Raw genomic sequence first — 16,741 nt, 5'->3', positions numbered from 1 at the left:
CTGCTATTTTCACCCCCAACAAACAAAAGAGATAAATGCAAAAGCTCTCCATAATCGTCTCTTGGTTGCTGTTTTTCCAGTGCATTTGGTAAATATTCTAAATTTCCTGTCGTAATCCGTTTAATACAGGGTCTTGGAAGAGGACAATATCCACCGTACTATAAACGTTTTTATCAATACTTCGCCATTCTTTCTGAGACCGGTTGAAAATTCTAACTTCTGGGCCTCCAGTAGAGCCGAATATACACGAGATCACATTGGAAAGCATAATCTCCATTTGTGTCAGCTTCCAGAAAGTAAACTTCTCAGCAATCACTAAACTACATCGTACAAAGCTAAAATTTGGTACTACTGTATATTATAATGGACAAAAATAGTCTATGTGGAGGCATGATTCAAGCATCTTGTTTTTGACAATGTTAAAGTGGACATATACACACACACACACACATATATATATATATATATATATATATATATTTTATACACACACACATACATACCGTGCTACCCCTTTAAACCGGGACACTCATGGGTGTCCCGGTTTAAAGGGATAGCGTAAATATATATACATACATACATACATACATACATAAATACACACACATGATAAAGGGCAATGTATAGGCCTCAATATACTTTTAACTAAATATAAAGAGCGATAATACACACACTTAACATACAAAACACAATTTCAAAACCCATTAAATATGGCTTGGGGCAGCTAACCTGAGAATACTACTTGTGGGGGTATACAGATTCCTGTAAAAAAAAAAAAAAAAAACAGAAATAGGAACAGAAGCATCTAACAGCATCTGAATGCAGCTGGTATTTTTGGCATGAGGCTTAGTACATAAGCGTTATATTACCACTGCACTTGGTGTATGGATAAAACAAGTACATCACTGTCACAGACATTGGGGGAGCTGTATCTCATCATTACCTTTGTAGCTCAGCCTTTCCCTACTCCAGTCCTTAGAGAGCACTAGCAGTGCATGCTTCCAGCTCTCCTGACAGGATCACAAGACAGGAGACAATCAGCTCCACCTGTGGATCTCTTACAACGTGTCAGCCAGTAATGAATACACCTGTGCTCCAGCAAGGAGATTAGGAAACCATGCACTGTTATGCTGGGTACACACTGACAGATATATTAGCCGTACCAGTGAACGGGCGATATATTCTGTAGTCAGTGTCGTACAGGGGAATGAAGGGCCCACAGGGGAATGCAATGGCAGGGGCCTGCTGAAGGGGCGTGGCCAGTCTTTTATAGGTGTGGCCGTCAATTGGAGGGTGTGGTCATCCCCATTAAATATTATCAATAATCTGTTCCCCCTTTTATTATAGTATCAATAATCTGTGCTGTTTTATTAGATAAGCAATAATCCCTGCCCCCATTATAAAAATATCAATAATCGGTGTCCAGGGGCGTATCTATAATGGGTGCCGCACACCCTGCACCCATGTTACTTAAAACTTACCTCTCCGAGGTCCGGCGCCAGGTGTCAGCGCTGTACAAAAAGCCAGAAAAATGGTCACCGCTGACATTTCCCTCCTGATAGGGCCTGATTCTGTGATTCTGAGTCGGACACAGTTGCACCTTCCTTGCATCTCTTATTGCAGTTGCATCTGCGACTTTAGGCTAATGCCACTGCAGTACCTTTCCCTATAGTACAGCCATGTGTCCGACAATAAAACATACATAATTAATTGCCCCCAGTCACCCATACAGTGGCGTAACTATAAATTTTGCTCCCCCCTGCCAAAATTTTTTCTGACGCCCCCCCCCATGCAGGGCCCCAGGTAGTGGTCCCCCTATGCAGTGCCCCTTACGTAATGCCCCCAGTAGTAGACCCACTATTATAGTTCCCCCAGTCCTAACCCCCAAGCAGTGCCCACAGTAGTAGTCCCTCCCAGCAGAGCCTCCAGTAGTAGTCCTCCCCCAGCAATGCTCCCAGTAGTAGTCCCCCACCAGTAATCCTCACCTATGCAGTGCCCCCAGCAGTAATCCCCACCTATGCAGTGCCCTCAGTTGTGGTCCCACCAGTGGAATGCCCCCAGTAGTGGTCCCACCAGTGCAGTGCCCCCAGTAGTAGCCCCCCCAGCAATGCCTCCAGTAGTAGTCCCCCCCAGAAATGCCTCCAGTAGTAGTCCCCCCACAGTAACGCCCCCAGTAATAGCCCCCCCAGCAGTGCCCCCAGTAGTAGTCCCACGCCAGCAGTCCCACCCAGTAGTAGTCCCACCCCAGCAGTCCCACCCAGAAGTGCCCCCAGTAGTAGTCCCCGCAGCAGTGCCCCTAGTAGTAATCCCCCTCTATGCAGTGTCCCCCAGTAGTGGTCCCACCAGTGTGCAGTGCTCCTAGTAGTATTCCCAGCAGTGCCCTTAGTAGTAGTCCCCCCTAGCAGTACCCTTAGTAGTAGTCCCCCCCAGCAGTGCCCTTAGTGGTAGTCCTCCCCCCCAGCACTGCCCTTAGTAGTAGTAGTCCCCCCCAGCAGTACCCTTAGTAGTAGTCCTCCCCCCCCAGCACTGCCCTTAGTAGTAGTAGTCCCCCCCAGCAGTACCCTTAGTAGTAGTCCTCCCCCCCCCAGCACTGCCCTTAGTAGTAGTAGTAGTCCCCCCTAGTGCCCTTAGTGGTAGTAGTCCATCCTCCCCCCCCAGCAGTGCCCTTAGTGGTAGTAGTCCCCCCAGCAGTGCCCTTAGCAGTAGTCCGTCCTCCCCCCCAGTGCCCTTAGTAGTAGTCCATCCTCCCCCCCAGCAGTGCCCTTAGTGGTAGTAGTCCCCCCCAGTGCCCTTAGCAGTAGTCCAGTCCGTCCTCCCCCCCCCCAGTGCCCTTAGTAGTAGTCCGTCCTCCCCCCAGCAGTGCCCTTAGTGGTAGTCCCCCCAGCAGTGCCCCCCGCCCGGCCAGAAACACACACACAAACAAAGAAAATAAAACTCAGCTTACCTTGATCCCCGCTCCGGCATGCTCCTCCGTGCAGCGTCCTCCCGGGCCGGCCCGCTGTGCATGATGGGAGAGACGTCATGACGTCTGTCCCATCATGTACTGCAGGAGTCGGAAGCCCGGCTCCCGCAGTGGGCGCAGCAGCCAATGAGAGTCTGACAGACTCTCATCGGCTGCTAAAACAAACACACAGCTGCCGACGCCGGCGGCTGTGTGTTTGTTGCTAGTAATGTAGTGCGGACGGCCTGGGTGGGTGACTAAGAGATGCTAGAGGTCCAGTAGGACCTCTAGCATATGTCTCCTCCTAGGCAGCGGCCATTTTGGGAGGGCTGTTTTCTGCAGATTTCATGCGGACGGCCAGTCCGCATGGAATCTGCAGGCAGCCACCTCGCCCCACAAGCCTCCGCGCCCCCAAGCCACCGCGGGGGCTGCAGTTATGCCACTGCCCCCATAGAAGACTGACTTGTCTGCAGTACTTGCTGACATGCTTGGCTCCAGTAATGGAAGTCGGAACGGGTTGGGGGGGGGAGGGGTGGCGAGGGCGGTTCCCCGCAAACATGAGATTGGAGTGGTGGCTGCTGACTGTTGAGGTGGTGCAGCTTTATAGTAATAGGCTGCCAGTACTGCACCGCTTGGAGGAGGGGCTGTAATGCGCGGTCTTTAAGTTAAAACATAGCACATTACACTTCCTCCTCATTGCGGTGCAGGGGCTGTGCAGCCTATTACTATAAAGCACAGCCCCTGACAGTCCATGGCCGTCGCTCAGGAGGGAGGGAGGGGAGAGGGAGGGGAGAGGGAGGAGAGGATGGAAGGGGAGGAGGGGGGCCCCGGAATGATTTTATGTTGCTTCCCCCAACATTAAAACATTCTGATGCTCCTGGCTCCAGGACATTTGAACTACACCACGCACCTTGTAGCAGGTCAGGGGGCCCTCAGTTACAGTTCCGGGCAGGGCTGCCATTAGAAATTGTGGGACCTGGGACTGACAAAATAGGCAGGGCCCCCCCTCTCTCCAGGCCTGGGACTCAAGTCCCGGCAGCCCCCCCCCCATCAAGATGGCGGCCCTCCGGGGCAAATGCAGGATTCTTAGGGCGGAGTTTCCATTATATATGTCTACACAGGTGCTGGGCTGCTGCTGGGCGGTCACGGACGTGAGTTTTTATGCTTTTTTGTATGGCTGCCTCCTCCCCCCAGGGCTTCCGGAGTATTCTAACTTTGGGAGCGCTTCTTCCCCACCGGCGGACTGCCAGCCGCTGCCTCACGCTGACTTGTATAAGCCAGCCAGAGGGGGTGTGGCAATGACGTGGTGAGCCGTGATTGAATCGTGAAGGCCACGTTTAGCCACGTTGAGGCACCATTTTTGAAATTGGAACCGCTGTCGAACTCTGCAGAATGGCTGCCATAGAGGGCGCATCCCTCCCCAACATCCCGACTTCAGCGGGACAGTACTGTCCCGGTGTTCCGCCCGTGGGCTGAAGTTGCCCCGTGGGTGGTCAAATCGGCAGGTTGAGGACCCCCGGAGTGTGAATTGATGCAGCGTGCATATGCGTAACATCCATTCAGTTCCGGGAGAGGGCTGGGGGAAGCCCAGCCAGTGACGGAGGGCAGGGCATTACCCCCAGCCTGACGTTATTTAGAGGCGGGCACGCCTCCAAATAACATCACTTAGGGGGCGTGGCCTCATTACTATAGGCGTGGCCTCATTACTATATACATTTTCGGGGAGCTACGTGCCGGGCCAGCACAGGGTGCTCAGACCCCTGGAGCCGGCCCTGTTATGACACAGAATCTGTGTTATAAATGTGTTATAAATATCTTCTTTGAATAATTTTTTTTTTAATCATTATGACAGGGGAGGCTCTGACACAGCACCAGAGTGTACTAACTTGCGGTATTGTAGAGGGGGCGTGGCCACAATGATGCGTGCCGCCCCCTCCCAAAGGGTGCAGCCAGAAAGTCAGCAAGTATGCAGTAGTGTATCCCATCGGAATCGGTATGACATACTGCCGGACTAAAGCCCAGTGGATGTAATACCGAAGCCGGAAGGCAGAAGAATGAAGATCCCGACAGGGTAAGTATTTAAACTATCCCTAACCCTTTCCCCCCCTAACCCTCCCTTAGGGGTGCCTAACCCTAACCTCCCCCCTAGTGCCTAACCCTAGCTCCCAACTGCCATTTTTCAGACACAGCCTGTAACATGACAGTTGGGAGCTGATTGGTTGGTAATTTATCACTCTCCACTTTATCACTTTCCAGAGCTTCATACATCTGCCCCCTGATCTTGAAGCTCTACAGCATCATTGACCAGTTTGACCACATAGAAGAAAACTCCTTTAGAGAACAGGAAGATGAGATTGTGTTGCTGCAATCCTGGTAATTTCCTTCTTTTCCTGCAGTTTAAAAAATAGAATATATATATAAAAACAAAACCCCCCAGACACGTGCTCCCACTCCCCCTTGGCTGTAGCCCTCTAGGAATCACGCCCTCACTACATGAAATAAAAGAAATAAAACAGCCCTAACTGAGATTACGGTGCCATTTAATAGTATACAGAATGAAAAAGATAAAATAATTGGACATGCGAAGTGCTTCCGCTTCTGTAACACTGAATACCGCAACAAGAGAACACAGTTTCCGTATAGAGATGGGACCCGGCATAGCCAGCATTTTTATCTACACGCACTCACTGCACCGTAGGTGGGATGCATTAATTCAGTTTTTGCAGTCAAACCTCAGAAAATTAAGTTTTCTGAGGTTTGGCCGCTTACCGTATATGCACCATGTGATACATTACGGAGCTTGGAGGGGTGGGCAACGCCATAGACACAACTGCGAAGAAGGACTTCTGGGTCCTAGACTTACCAGGAGAGCTGTCCTTTGTGATATTGTTCAAGCATACAGCGTTAGTAGATGCCGTTATGCTTGCGATGAGTGGCGGGATTCATCACATTCAAAATATGATTCGTCATGCATCCTGCCCCATGTCTGATAATGCCCCGATAGAGCAACTCAATGAGCCGTGGGGAAACCAACCTAGAGCGTCAGGGGTAGATTGTGCCTACTCAAGCATGACACACGTCTCACCTAAATCATACATCCGTTCCTAATGTGTGGAATAGCGAGAAATAAAGTGGTACACAGCACACGAGTGCATGCCTCTTATCCTCTCCAACATTCAAAGTCATGCACAAAAAACACGCCTCCAAGTAACATGTTGTAAAGGCAGTGGCGTAACAATAATGGGTGCAGTGTGTGCGGGGCACACACTGCGAGGGGCACACAGGCCCCCGGGTCCAGGGGGGCACCGCACACCCTGCACCAATATTATTTTAAACTCACCTGTCCGTGGTCCCGCGTCGGGTGTCAGCACTGCTCAGAGCACCGGAAAATACCAGCCGCGGCTATCTTTCCGGCGTTCTGTGCATGCGCAGTAGACTCTGGGCACACTCTAGTGCCCGGAGTCTACTAATGCTCCGGTGGCTGGCCAGCCGCGTCAGTCGGATGCCGGCCACCGGGGAGAGAGGAGGGGGCCCCACACGGGGAGTGCCCACGGGCCCCCTCCTCTCTTAAGACGCCCCTGTGTAAAGGGGAGTTAATTTTAATTCCCTTCTTTGACTACATTGGCTGTTACAATTGGACACTGATCCATTAAGCTTTGAAGAAATTACCCCCTTGATCTGTTTATATTTTCTATTAATACGGATAACGTCTCTCCAGCGCGTGTTCTATAAATAAGGAAATACATGGCAAGCACCCGCTGTTCTGTGTCAGTGCAGCTGCTGTGTAATAATATATTTACATGACTTTGTGCAGGGCCGGCTTATTCCATATGGAGTAGCAACACGTTCTCCAATCCCAGCTCACTATGGGCCTGATTCAGCCCGCATCGCTATTCTGCTTATACGCACGCAATGCATGTTGCTAATATCAGCGGGGATATGTAAATATTAGCAATTGCATTGCGATCGCAGCCTAACATAAAGATGCCCACTTCCCCTTACTCACATCGGTATAATTTGGCAACATAGCGAAACAATCGGTAACATCGGACCCATACGCACAGTTAAGGCAGGTCAGAGCTCACTCAGGAATTGCTAACTTCAGCGCACGCTATGAGGCCTCAGGCTGCGTATGGTATCGCAGTGGATAATTTATGCACGCCCCTGCAACGCCATCCCAACGTGCTGGCACGCCTGCAATCAAAAGATCACCCCCCCCCCCACTCCCGTTACCACCCACAAATGGCACTTCTTGTCAATCACTCTGCCATGGGTCTGCGTACACCCTGAGGTCTCATTCCCGATCGTACTGATTAGTTCACGCACTGCGATGCAAATGTGTGTGCAGAACGCGAAAATAGGCCGACTGTGTGCGTCTTACCACTTGCCATCCTTGCTGAACCTTATAGCTCCACTCACTTCAGGGAGTTCTATATGTTTTCAGCTGAACTGTTTCCCTTTGACAGTGAACACGGCTAAGGTAACCCATGGGGTCACGCGTGCACTGCTGAATGAGGGCCTAAATGCCAAACAAATCTGTATACTATGCTCACACTTACATCAAACCACACCTGCCAAATTGCTCATTTAAAAGAACCTGCACTTTTACCCAACAGGTGACACCCCATGTGCCTGTTGAAAAACTGATGGCAGGTACTGTATGTGTTCCACATCATTCAGTAAGGGGTGTGTCGACATGGTCGCAAATGTTGACATTGACCACATAGACGTTTGACACTAATTAAATGTCAAGATGATTATAATGTCAACAAAATGACCCTGTGGATCTAGTGGTGACTTACCTAGTACGGCGCGTCAGGCAGCTCCAGATGTGTTTTCCAGGTCTGATGATTTCCAGTGAATCCTGAGCGGCTCCCGATGGTGAGTATATCACTAATTCTAACCCATAAATATCCCCCTACCTAGTGCCTAACCTTTAAGTCCCTTCCCGTAGTCTAACCCTAAACCTCCCCATAGTGCCTAACCATCTCCTATATAGCCTAACCTTAACCCTCCACTGCTGCAGCCTAACCCTAACTCTCCTCCTAGTGCCTAACCATCCCCTCCCATAGCCTATCCTTAACCCTCCGCTGCTGCATCCTAACCCTCCCCCTAGTGTCTAACCATCCCCTCCCATGGCCTATCCTTAACCCTCTGCTGCTGCAGCCTAACCCTAACCCACCCCCTAGTGCCTAACCATCCCCTCCCATAGCCTATCCTTAACCCTCCGCTGCTGCAGCCTAACCCTCCCCCTAGTGCCTAACCATCCCCTCCCATAACCTATCCTTTACTCTCCACTGCTGCACCCTAAACCTCCCCCTAGTGCCTAACCATCCCGTCCCATAACCTATCCTATAGCCTACACTGCTGCATCCTAACCCTCCCCTAGTTCCTAACCATCCCCTCCCATAGCCTGACCTTATCACTCCGCTGCTGCAGCCTAACCCTAACCCTCCCCCTAGTGCCTAACCATCCCCTCCCATAGCCTATCCCTAACCCTCCACTGCTGCAGCTTAACCCAAACCCTCCCCTAGTGCCTAAACCATCCCCTCCCATAGCCTATCCTTGCTGAACCTTATAGCTCCACTCACTTCAGGGAGTTCTATATGTTTTCAGCTGAACTGTTTCAAATTTGACAGTGAACACGGCTAAGGTAACCCATGGGGTCACGCGTGCACTGCTGAATGAGGGCCTAAATGCCAAACAAATCTGTATACTATGCTCACACTTACATCAAACCACACCTGCCAAATTGCTCATTTAAAAGAACCTGCACTTTTACCCAACAGGTGACACCCCATGTGCCTGTCGAAAAACTGATGGCAGGTACTGTATGTGTTCGACATCATTCAGTAAGGGGTGTGTCGACATGGTCGCAAATGTTGACATTGACCACATAGACGTTTGACACTAATTAAATGTCAAGATGATTATAATGTCAACAAAATGACCCTGTGGATCTAGTGGTGACTTACCTGGTACGGCGCGCCAGGCAGCTCCAGAGGTGTTTTCCAGGTCAGATGATTTCCAATGAATCCTGAGCGGCTCCTGGTGGTGAGTATATCACTAATCCTAACCCATAAATATCCCCCTACCTAGTGCCTAACTTTAAAGTCCCTTCCCGTAGTCTAACCCTAAACCTCCCCATAGTGCCTAACCATCTCCTATATAGCCTAACCTTAACCCTCCACTGCTGCATCCTAACGTTCCCCTAGTGCCTAATCATCCCCTCCCACAGCCGAACCTTATCCCTCCGCTGCTGCAGCCTAACCCTAACCCTCCCCCTAGTGCCTAACCATCCACTCCCATGGCCTATCCTTTACCCTCCACTGCTGCAGCCTAACCCTTATCCTCGCCCTAGTGCCTAACCATCCCCTCCCATAGCCTATCCTTAACCCTCCGCTGCTGCAGCCTAACCCTAACCCTCCCCCTAGTGACTAACCATCCCCTCCCATGGCCTATCCTCAACCCTTCTTTGCTGCAGCCTAACCCTAACCCTCCCCCTAGTGCCTAACCATCCCCTCCCATAGCCTATCCTTAACCCTCCACTGCTGCAGCCTTGCAGCCTAACCCAAACCCTCCCCATAGTGCCTAACCATCCCCTCCCATGGCATATCCTTAACTCTCTGCTGCTGCAGCCTAACCCTAACCCTCCCCCTAGTGCCTAACCATCCTCTCCCATAGCCTATCCTTAACCCTCCGCTGCTGCAGCCTAACCCTCCCCCTAGTGCCTAACCATCCCCTCCCATAGCCTATCCTTAACCCTCCGCTGCTGCAGCCTAACCCTAACCCTCCCCCTAGTGCCTAACCATCCCCTCCCATCGCATATCCTTAACCCTCCGCTGCTGCAGCCTAACCCTAACCCTCCCCCTAGTGCCTAACCATCCCCTCCCATAACCTATCCTTTACACTAAGCTGCTGCAGCCTAACCCTAACCCTCCACCTAGTGCATTTCCATCCCCTCCCATAACCTATCCTTTACTCTCCAATGCTGCATCCAAACCCTCCCCCTAGTGCCTAACCATCCCCTCCCATAACCTATCCTTTACCCTACACTGCTGCATCCAAACCCTCCCCTAGTGCCTAACCATCCCCTCCCATAGCCTATCCTTAACCCTCCACTGCCGCAGCCTAACCCTAACCCTCTCCCTGGTGCCTAACCATCCCCTCCCATAGCCTATCCTTAACCCTCCACTGCTGCAGCCTAACCCAAACCCTCCCCTAGTGCCTAACCATCCCCTCCTATAACCTATCCTCAACCCTCCACTGCTGCAGCCTAACCCAAACCCTCCCCTAGTGCCTAACTATCCCCTCCCATAACCTATCCTCAACCCTCCACTGCTGCAGCCTAACCCAAACCCTCCCCTAGTGCCTAACCATCCACTCCCAAAGCCTATCCTTAACCCTTCTGCTCCACGGGAGGTTTCTGTCCTCCCAGAGCTCGCCTTAGGACACCTGCGTTACGGTTTGACAGGTGTACCGCCCCAGTCAAACTCCCCACTGCTGCAGCCTAACCGTAACCCTCCCCTAGTACCTAAACCATCCCCTCCCATAGCCTATCCTTAACCCTCTGCTGCTGCATCCTAACCCTAAACATCCCCTTGCGCCTAACCATCCCCTCCAATAGCCTATCCTTTACCCTCCACTGCTGCAGCCTAACCATAACCCTCTCCCTGGTGCCTAACCATCCCCTCCCATAGCGTATCCTTAACCCTCCACTGCTGCAGCCTAACCCTAACCCTTTCCTATTGCCTAACCATCCCCTCCAATAGCCTATCCTTTACCCTCCACTGCTGCAGCCTAACCATAACCCTCTCCCTGGTGCCTAACCATCCCCTCCCATAGCGTATCCTTAACCCTCCGCTGCTGCAGACTAACCCTTACCCTCCCCCTAGTGCCTAACCATCCCCTCCCATAGCCTTTCCTTAATCCTCCAATGCTTCAGCCTAACCCTAACCCTCCCCCTAGTGCCTAACCATCCCCTCCCATAGCCTATCCTTAACTCTCCACTGCTGCAGCCTAACCCTAACCCTCCCCTTAGTGCCTAACCATCCCCTCCCATAGCCTATCCTTTACCCTCCACTGCGGCAGCCTAACCCTAAACCTACCCCTAGTGCCTAACCATCCCCTCCCACAACCTATCCTTTGCCCTCCACTGCTGCATCGTAACCCTCCCCTAGTGCCTAACCATCCCCTCCCCTAGCCTGACCTTATCCCTCCACTGCTGCAGCCTATCCCTAACCCTCCCCTTAGTGCCTAACCATCCCCTCCCATAGCCTATCCTTAATCCTCCACTGCTGCAGCCTAACCCTAACCCTCCCCCTAGTGCCTAACCATCCCCTCCCATAGCCTATCCTTAACTCTCCACTGCTGCAGCCTAACCCTAAACCTCCCCTTAGTGCCTAACCCTCCTCTCCCATAGCCTATCCTTTACCCTCCACTGCTGCAGCCTATCCCTAACCCTCCCCCTAGTGCCTAACCATCCCCTCCCATAGCCTATCCTTAATCCTCCACTGCTGCAGCCTAACCCTAACCCTCCCCCTAGTGCCTAACAATCCCCTCCCATAGCCTATCCTTAACTCTCCACTGCTGCAGCCTAAGCCTAACCCTCCCCTTAGTGCCTAACCCTCCCTTCCCATAGCCTATCCTTAACCCTCCGCTGCTGCAGCCTAACCCTAACCCACCCCCTAGTGCCTAACCTTCCCCTCCCATAGCCTATCCTTAATCTTCCGCTGCTGCAGCCTAACCCTAACCCTCCGCTAGTGCCTAATCATCCCTTCCCATAGCCTATCCTTAACCCTCCACAGCAGCAGCCTAACCCTAACCGCCCCCTTGTGCCTAACCATCCCCTTCCATAGCCAGTCCTTAACCCTCCGCTGTTGCAGCCTAACCCAAACCCTCCCTCTAGTGTCTAACCATCCCCTCCCATGGCCTATCCTTTACTCTCCACTGCTGCATCCTAACCCTCTCTCTTGTGCCTAAACATCCCCTCCCATAGCCGATCCTTAACGCTCCACTGCTGCAGCCTAACCCTAACTCTCCCCCTAGTGCCTAACCATCTCCTCCCATAGCCTATCCTTTACCCTCCACTGCTGCAACCTAATCCTCGCCCTAGTGCCTAACCATCCCCTCCCATGGCCTATCCTTAACCCTCCGCTGCTGCAGACTAACCCTAACCCTCCCCCTAGTGCCTAACCATCCCCTCCCAAAACCTATCCTTTACCCTCCACTGCTGCATCCAATCCCTCCCCTAGTGCCTAACCATCCCCTCCCATAGCCTGACCTTATCCGTCCACTGCTGCAGCCTAACCCTAACCCTCCCCTAATTGCCTAACCATCCCTCCCATAGCCTAACCTTTAAACTCCACTGCTGCAAATAAACCCTAACCCTCCCCCTAGTGCCTAACCTTCCCCTCCCATAGCCTATCCTTAACCCTCCGCTGCTGCTGCAGCCTAACAATAACCCTCTCCCTGGTGCCTAACCATTTCCTCCCATAGCCTTTCCTTAACCCTCCACTGCTGCAGCCTAACCCTAACCCTCCGCTAATTGCCTAACCATCCCTCCCATAGCCTATCCTTTGCCCTCCACTGCTGCAGCCTAACACTAACCCTCCCCCTAGTGCCTAAGCATCCCCTCCCATGGCCTATCCTTAACCCTCCACTGCTGCAGCCTAACCCTAACTCTCTCCCTAGTGCCTAACCATCCCCTCCCATGGCCAATTCTTAAGCCTCCACTGCTGCAGCCTAACCCTAACCCTCCCCCTAGTGCCTAACCATCCCCTCCCATAGCCTATCCTTAACCCTCCACTGCTACAGCCTAACCCTAACCCTCCCCTTAGTGCCTAACCATCCCTTCCCATAGCCTATCCTTAACCCTCCGCTGCTGCAGCCTAACCCTCCCCCTACAGCCTAAACATCCCCTCCCATAGCCTATCCTTACCCCTCCACTGCTGCAGCCTAACCCTAAGCCTCCCCCTAGTGCTTAACCATCCCCTCCCATAGCTTATCCTTAACCCTCCGCTGCTGCAGCCTATCCCTAACCCTCCCTCTAGTGCCTAACCATCCCCTCCCATAACCTATCCTTTACCCTCCACTGCTGCAGCCTAACCCTAACCCTCCCCCTAGTGCCTAACCATCCCCTCCCATAACCTATCCTTTACCCTGCACTGCTGCATCCTAACCCTCCCCCTAGTGCCTAACCATCCCCTCCCATAACCTATCCTTTACCATCCGCTGCTGCAGCCTAACCCTTACCCTCCCCCTAGTGCCTAACCATCCCCTCCCATAACCTATCCTTAACACTCCACTGCTGAAGCCTAACCCTAACCCTCCCCTAGTGCCTAACCATCCCCTCCCATAGCCTGTCCTTAACACTCCACTGCTGAAGCCTAACCCTAACAATCCCCTAGTGCCTAAACCATCCCCTCCCATAGCCTATCCTTAACCCTCTGCTGCTGCATCCTAACCCTAAACCTCCTCTAGTGCCTAACCATCCGCTCCCATAACCTATCCTCAACCCTTCACTGCAGCAGCCTAACCCGAACCCTCCCCTAGTGCCTAACCATCCCCTCCCAAAACCTATCCTTACCCCTCCACAGCTGCAGCCTATCCCAAACCCTACCCTAGTGCCTAACCATCCCCTCCCATAGCCTATCCTTAACCCTCCACTGCTGCATCCTAACCCTAGTACTCCCCTAGTGCCTAACCATCCCCTCCCATAGCCTATCCTTAACCCTCCACTGCTGCAGCCTAACCCTAAACCTCTCCTATTGCCTAACCATCCCCTCCCATAGCCTATCCTTTACCCTCCACTGCTGCAGCCTAACCGTAACCCTATCCCTTGGTGCCTAACCATCCCCTCCCATAGCCTATGCTTAACCCTCCGCTGCTGCAGACTAACCCTAACCCTTCCCCTAGTGCCTAACTATCCCCTCCGATGGCCTATCCTTAACCCTCCGCTGCTGGAGACTAACCATAACCCTCCCCCTATTGCCTAACCATCCCCTCCCATAGCCTATCCTTAACCCTCCACTGCTGCAGTTTAACCCTGACCCTCCCCCTAGTGCCTAACCATCCCCTCCCATATCCTATCCTTAACCCTCCGCTGCTGCAGCCTAACCCTAACCCTGCCCCTAGTGCCTAACCATCCCCTCCCATAGCCTATCCTTAACTCTCCACTGCTGCAGCCTAACCCTAACCCTCCCCTTAGTGCCTAACCCTCCCCTCCCATAGCCTATCCTTTGCCCTCCACTGCTGCAGCCTAACACTAACCCGCCCCCTAGTGCCTAAGCATCCCCTCCCATGGCCTATCCTTAACCCTCCACTGCTGCAGCCTAACCCTAACTCTCTCCCTAGTGCCTAACCATCCCCTCCCATAGCCAATCCTTAACCCTCCACTGCTGCAGCCTAACCCTAACCCTCCCCCTAGTGCCTAAACATCCCCTCCCATAGCCTATCCTTAACCCTCCACTGCTGCAGCCTAACCCTAACCCTCGCCCTGGTGCCTAACCATCCCCTCCCATGGCCTATCCTTAACCCTCCGCTGCTGCAGCCTAACCCTAACCCTCTCCCTAGAGCCTAACTATCCCCTCCCATAACATATCCTTTACCCTCCACTGCTGCAGCCTAACCCTAAACCTCCCCCTAGTGCCTAACCATCCCCTCCCAAAACCTATCCTTTACCCTCCACTGCTGCATCCTATCCCTCCCCTAGTGCCTAACCATCCCCTCCCATAGCCTGACCTTATCCCTCCGCTGCTGCAGCCTAACCCTAACCCTCCCCCAAGTGCCTATTCATTCCCTCCCATAGACTCGTCTTAACCCTCCACTGCTGCAGCCTAACCCTAACCCTCCCATAATTGCCTATCCATCCCTCCCATAGCCTATCCTTAACCCTCCACTGCTGCTGCAGCATAAGATTAACCCTCTCGCTGGTGCCTAACCATTTCCTCCCATAGCCTTTCCTTAACCCTCCACTGCTTCAGCCTAAACCTAACCCTCCCCTAATTGCCTAACCATCCCTCCCCTAGCCTATCCTTTACCCTCCACTGCTGCAGCATAACCCTAACTCTCTCCCTAGTGCCTAACCATCCCCTCCCATGGCCTATCCTTAACCCTCCACTGCTGCAGCCTAACCATAATCCTCCCCCTAGTGCCTAACCATCCCCTCCCATAGCCTATCCTTAACCCTCCACTGCTGCAGCCTAACCCTAACCCTCCCCTTAGTGCCTAACCATCCCATCCCATAGCCTATCCTTAACCCTCCGCTGCTGCAGCCTAACCCTCCCCCTAGTGCCTAACCATCCCCTCCCATAGCCTATCCTTAACCCTCCACTGCTGCAGTTTAACCCTAACCCTCCCCCTAGTGCCTAACCATCCCCTCCCATATCCTATCCTTAACCCTCCGCTGCTGCAGCCTAACCCTAACCCTGCCCCTAGTGCCTAACCATCCCCTCCCATAGCCTATCCTTAACTCTCCACTGCTGCTGCCTAACCCTAACCCTCCCCTTAGTGCCTAACCCTCCCCTCCCATAGCCTATCCTTTACCCTCCACTGCTGCAGCCTATCCCTAACCCTACCCCTAGTGCCTAACCATCCCATCCCACAGCCTATCCTTAATCCTCCACTGCTGCAGCCTAACCCTAACCCTCCCCCTAGTGCCTAACCATCCCCTCCCATAGCCAGTCCTTAACCCTCCGCTGCTGCAGCCTAACCCAAACCCTCCTTCTAGTGCCTAACCATCCCCTCCCATGGCCTATCCTTTACTCTCCACTGCTGCATCCTAACCCTCTCTCTTGTGCCTAAACATCCCCTCCCATAGCCTATCCTTAACGCTCCACTGCTGCAGCCTAACCCTAACTCTCCCCCTAGTGCCTAACCATCACCTCCCATAGCCTATCCTTAACCCTACGCTGCTGCATCCTAACCCTAACCCTCCCCCTAGTGTCTAACCATCTCCTCCCATAGCCTATCCTTTACCCTCCACTGCTGCAGCCTAATCCTCGCCCTAGTGCCTAATCATCCCCTCCCATGGCCTATCCTTAACCCTCCGCTGCTGCAGCCTAACCCTTATCCTCGCCCTAGTGCCTAACCATCCCCTCCCATAGCCTATCCTTAACCCTCCGCTGCTGCAGCCTAACCCTAACCCTCCCCCTAGTGACTAACCATCCCCTCCCATGGCCTATCCTCAACCCTTCTTTGCTGCAGCCTAACCCTAACCCTCCCCCTAGTGCCTAACCATCCCCTCCCATAGCCTATCCTTAACCCTCCACTGCTGCAGCCTTGCAGCCTAACCCAAACCCTCCCCATAGTGCCTAACCATCCCCTCCCATGGCATATCCTTAACTCTCTGCTGCTGCAGCCTAACCCTAACCCTCCCCCTAGTGCCTAACCATCCTCTCCCATAGCCTATCCTTAACCCTCCGCTGCTGCAGCCTAACCCTCCCCCTAGTGCCTAACCATCCCCTCCCATAGCCTATCCTTAACCCTCCGCTGCTGCAGCCTAACCCTAACCCTCCCCCTAGTGCCTAACCATCCCCTCCCATCGCATATCCTTAACCCTCCGCTGCTGCAGCCTACCCCTAACCCTCCCCCTAGTGCCTAACCATCCCCTCCCATAACCTATCCTTTACACTAAGCTGCTGCAGCCTAACCCTAACCCTCCACCTAGTGCATTTCCATCCCCTCCCATAACCTATCCTTTACTCTCCAATGCTGCATCCAAACCCTCCCCCTAGTGCCTAACCATCCCCTCCCATAACCTATCCTTTACCCTACACTGCTGCATCCAAACCCTCCCCT

This window comes from Taudactylus pleione, unplaced genomic scaffold (assembly GCF_031769625.1).
Source record: "Taudactylus pleione unplaced genomic scaffold, aTauple2 ptg000350l, whole genome shotgun sequence".
NCBI classification, from domain to species: Eukaryota; Metazoa; Chordata; class Amphibia; order Anura; family Myobatrachidae; genus Taudactylus; species Taudactylus pleione.
The sequence above is the reverse complement of the archived record's forward strand: the minus strand, read 5'-3'. Positions refer to the sequence as shown.